The following is a 5331-nucleotide window of genomic DNA, read 5'->3' as shown; positions in this document are numbered from 1 at the left end:
TTAAGCAGAGGTGATGCTGGGTGACCAGGGGGGGTGCTGCGGAGGTCCTGTGGCCAGGAAAGGTGCCTGATTTCCGGGTGTGGATGAGTGGATGAGGCTGGTGCTGTGTGAGTGCTTTTCACACACTTTCTCCCACTATTTCGGGTTGCTTTAAGCAGAGGTGATGCTGGGTGACCAGGGAGATGCTGCGGAGGTCCTGTGGCCGGGAAAGGTGCCTGATTTCCGGGTGTGGATGAGTGGATGAGGCTGGTGCTGTGGGAGTGCTTTTCCCACACTTTCTCCCACTATTTCGGTCTGCTTTAAGCAGAGGTGGTGGAGGGTGACCAGGGGGATGCTGCGGAGGTCCTGTGGCCGGGATAGGTGCCTTATTTCCGGGTGTGGATGAGATGAGAGTGGGGGTGCTTTCCACACCCGAATTTATCCTTTCTCCCCTTCTGTTTTTCGGACCGTTTTGTGTCAGTGTTGCTGGGTGCCAGGGGGATGCTGTGGAGGTGTTTTATCCGGAAAAAGTGCTTTTTTCCGGGCGTGAGCGAGATGTGTGTCTGGGTGCTCTTCAGCCCGGACTTTGCCTTTCTCACCCTTCTTTTTTCAGGCCCTTTTGTGGCAGTGTTGCTGGGTGCCAGGGGGATGCTCTGGAGGAGGCCCACCCGGAAAAAGTGCTGTTTTCCGGGTGTGGGTGAGATGAGAGTGGGGGTGCTTTCCACGCCCGAATTTACCCTTTCTCCTCTTCTGTTTTTCTAGCCCTTTTGTGTCAGTGTTGGGGGGAGCCCAGGGGATGCTCTGGAGGTGTTTTACCGGGGAAAAAGTGCTTTTTTCCGGGCGTGAGCGAGATGTGTGTCTGGGTGCTCTTCAGCCCGGACTTTGCCTTTCTCACCCTTCTTTTTTCAGGCCCTTTTGTGGCAGTGTTGCTGGGTGCCAGGGGGATGCTCTGGAGGAGGCCCACCCGGGAAAAGTGCTCTTTTTCCGGGTGTGGAGGAGATGAGAGTGGGGATGCTTTCCACGCCCGAATTTACCCTTTCCCACCCTCCGTTTTTCGGGTCCTTTTGTGGGAGTGTTGCTGGGTGCCAGGGGGTTGCTCTGGAGGAGGCCCACCCGGAAAAAGTGCTGTTTTCCGGGTGTGGGTGAGATGAGAGTGGGGGTGCTTTCCACGCCCGAATTTACCCTTTCTCACCATCCGTTTTTCGGGCCCTTTTGTGGGAGTGTTGGGGGGAGCCCAGGGGATGCTCTGGAGGTGAGTCACCCGGAAAAAGTGCTCGTTTTCCGGGTGTGGAAGGGATGAGAGTGGGGGTGCCTTCCACGCCCGAATTTACCCTTTCCCACCCTCCGTTTTTCGGGCCCTTTTGTGGGAGTGTTGCTGGGAGCCCAGGGGATGCTCTGGATGTGAGTCACCCGGAAAAAGTGCCATTTTCCGGGCGTGAGCGAGATGTGTGTCTGGGTGCTTTTCAGCCCAAACTTACCCTTTTTCACCCTCTTTTTTTCGGGTCCTTTTGTGGGAGTGTTGCTGGGTGCCAGGGGGTTGCTCTGGAGGAGGCCCACCCGGAAAAAGTGCTGTTTTCCGGGTGTGGGTGAGATGAGAGTGGGGGTGCTTTCCACGCCCGAATTTACCCTTTCTCACCATCCGTTTTTCGGGCCCTTTTGTGGGAGTGTTGGGGGGAGCCCAGGGGATGCTCTGGAGGTGAGTCACCCGGAAAAAGTGCTGTTTTCCGGGCGTGAGCGAGATGTGTGTCTGGGTGCTTTTCAGCCCGAACTTACCCTTTCCCACCCTCTTTTTTTCGGGTCATTTTGTGGGAGTGTTGGGGGGAGCCCAAGGGATGCTCTGGAAGAGGCCCACCCGGAAAAAGTGCTGTTTTCCGGGTGTGGGTGAGATGAGAGTGGGGGTGCTTTCCACGCCCGAATTTACCCTTTCTCACCATCCGTTTTTCGGGCCCTCTTGTGGCAGTGTTGGCAGGGGCCTAGGGGATGCGGTGGAGGTCAAAGATCCGGGAAATGTGCCCCCTTTCCCTGGTAAATGACGTCCAGGGCGCTGTCCGTGGTGCTGTCCATGGTGCTGATGTTGCTACGTGAGCTAATGCCCGGAAAAAGCGCCCTAAACTGGGATGATGAGAGAGAGAGAGAGAGAGAGAGAGAGAGAGAGAGAGAGAGAGAGAGAGAGAGAGAGAGAGAGAGAGAGAGAGAGAGAGAGAGGGCATGGAGCAGCAGTCGGAGGCATCCCAGGGAGAGAGGCATGCTCTGGGGCACGAAAATCCCGGAAAAAGGAAGAAAAAGGGAAAAAAAAAACCCAGCCGCGTATGTGACGTGACTCTAGGCAACACGAAGCGCTGAAGGCTTCAGCGCTTCGTTGAGTCGCAAGAGTTCCAGGGGCGTAAAAGTCAGAAAAACGCCAAAGTGTCTCTAGGCAACACGAAGCGCTGAAGGCTTCAGCGCTTCGCTGACTCGCAAGAGTTCCAGGGGCGTAAAACCCAGCAAAACGCCAAAGTGTTTCTAGGCAACACGAAGCGCTGAAGGCTTCAGCGCTTCGCTGACTTGCAAGAATTCCAGGGGCGCGAACCTCCAAAAAACGACAGAGTGTCTCTAGGCAAAAACCAATAAGCGCTGAAGCCTTCAGCGCTTATTGGTTTTTGCCTATCCCGATGTGACCACTTTTGGTAGGGGGTAACCAAGCCACCTTGCGCACATTTTGTGAAACCGGTTTTTCAAAAATCTGTCTATCATGAAAAGACAGCGACAGCTTTACTACAAGAAGGCCGGAAAAGTGAAGGCACCACGGAGATAATTTCGGCCCGACTCCCGGTTACCAGGGCGGCAAAGACAGGCGACAACGCGGAAGTACTTTATCCGATTTAAAGCCATTATGCTCGGCCTATGTGATCCGATTTTTTGACGGACAACAGCGGTGTGTTGCGGACGTCTCTTCCCCGCGAATGGAGCGTTCTGGCTGGGCCTGGGAGATCCGAGTTTTGACGGACAACAGCGGAGTGTTGCGGGGAAGCGCTGCCTTAGAAAATGACTTTCAAACGGATTAACTGATTATGTTAACGGCCTCTTTACGCGCGTCCTCCAGGCAGTTACAACGACTGTTTCTGGAGGAGGCTTTGCCTCGGATTGTGAATTTAAAACGGATTGACAGATGACGTTAACGGCCTCTTTACGCACGTCCTCCAGACAGTTATAGCGACTGTTTCTGGAGGAGGCTTTGCCTCGGATTGTGAATTTAAAACGGATTGACAGATGACGTTAACGGCCTCTTTACGCACGTCCTCCAGACAGTTATAGCGACTGTTTCTGGAGGAGGCTTTGCCTCGGATTGTGAATTTAAAACGGATTGACAGATGACGTTAACGGCCTCTTTACGCGCGTCCTCCAGACTGTCACAGCGGCTGTTTGTGGAGGATTTTTGACCCAGCATTATGTCAATAAAACGGATTAAATTATGATGTGTACGGCCTCTTTACGCACGTCCTCCAGACAGTTACAGCGACTGTTTCTGGAGAATGCTTTCCCTCAGATTGTGAATTTAAAACGGATTGACAGATGACGTTAACAGCCTCTTTACGCGCGTCCTCCAGACAGTTATAGCGGCTGTTTGCGGAGGATTTTTGACCCAGCATTATGTCAATACAACGGATTAAATTATGATGTGTACGGCCTCTTTACGCACGTCCTCCAGACTGTCACAGCGACTGTTTCTGGAGAATGCTTTTCCTCAGATTGTGAATTTAAAACGGATTGACAGATGACGTTAACAGCCTCTTTACGCACGTCCTCCAGACAGTTATAGCGGCTGTTTGCGGAGGATTTTTGACCCAGCATTATGTCAATACAACGGATTAAATTATGATGTGTACGGCCTCTTTACGCACGTCCTCCAGACTGTCACAGCGACTGTTTCTGGAGGATGCTTTCCCTCAGATTGTGAGCTCAAAACGGATTGACAGATGACAATAACAGCCTCTTTACGCACGTCCTCCAGACAGTTATAGCGGCTGTTTGTGGAGGAGGCTTTGCCTCGGATTGTGAATTTCAAACGGATTGACAGATGACGTTAACGGCCTCTTTACGCACGTCCTCCAGACAGTTATAGCGGCTGTTGCTGGAGGATGTTTCGCCTCACATTGTGAGCTTTAAACGGACTCTCTCGCCACATTAACGGCCTCTTTACGCACGTCCTCCAGACAGTTATAGCGACTGTTTCTGGAGGAGGCTTTGCCTCGGATTGTGAATTTCAAACGGATTGACAGATGACGTTAACGGCCTCTTTACGCACGTCCTCCAGACAGTTATAGCGGCTGTTGCTGGAGGATGTTTCGCCTCACATTGTGAGCTTTAAACGGACTGTCTCGCCACATTAACGGCCTCTTTACGCACGTCCTCCAGACAGTTATAGCGACTGTTTCTGGAGGAGGCTTTGCCTCGGATTGTGAATTTAAAACGGATTGACAGATGACGTTAACGGCCTCTTTACGCACGTCCTCCAGACAGTTATAGCGGCTGTTGCTGGAGGATGTTTCGCCTCACATTGTGAGCTTTAAACGGACTCTCTCGCCACATTAACGGCCTCTTTACGCACGTCCTCCAGACAGTTATAGCGACTGTTTCTGGAGGAGGCTTTGCCTCGGATTGTGAATTTCAAACGGATTGACAGATGACGTTAACGGCCTCTTTACGCACGTCCTCCAGACAGTTATAGCGGCTGTTTGCGGAGGATTTTTGACCCAGCATTATGTCAATAAAACGGATTAAATTATGATGTGTACGGCCTCTTTACGCACGTCCTCCAGACAGTTACAGCGGCTGTTTGCGGAGGATTTTTGACCCAGCATTATGTCAATAAAACGGATTAAATTATGATGTGTACGGCCTCTTTACGCACGTCCTCCAGACAGTTATAGCGGCTGTTTGCGGAGGATTTTTGACCCAGCATTATGTCAATAAAACGGATTAAATTATGATGTGTACGGCCTCTTTACGCACGTCCTCCAGACAGTTATAGCGGCTGTTTGTGGAGGATTTTTGACCCAGCATTATGTCAATAAAACGGATTAAATTATGATGTGTACGGCCTCTTTACGCACGTCCTCCAGACAGTTACAGCGGCTGCTTCTGGAGGATGTTTCACCCAAGATTGTGAGCTTAAAACGGATTAAATGATGATTTTAAGCATAATGTGATAAAGGAAGAAAAAAAAAAAAAAAACGACAAAGTTTTTCTAGGCAACACTAAGCGCTGAAGGCTTCAGCGCTTCGTTGACGTGCAAGAATTCCAGGGGCGTAAAACCCAGAAAAACGCCAAAGTTTTTCTAGGCAACACTAAGCGCTGAAGGCTTCAGCGCTT

Source organism: Cebidichthys violaceus, unplaced genomic scaffold (assembly GCF_023349555.1).
Source record: "Cebidichthys violaceus isolate CVI_PGR_0920_01 unplaced genomic scaffold, fCebVio1.0.p SCAF_249, whole genome shotgun sequence".
NCBI lineage: Eukaryota > Metazoa > Chordata > Actinopteri > Perciformes > Stichaeidae > Cebidichthys > Cebidichthys violaceus.
The sequence above is the reverse complement of the archived record's forward strand: the minus strand, read 5'-3'. Positions refer to the sequence as shown.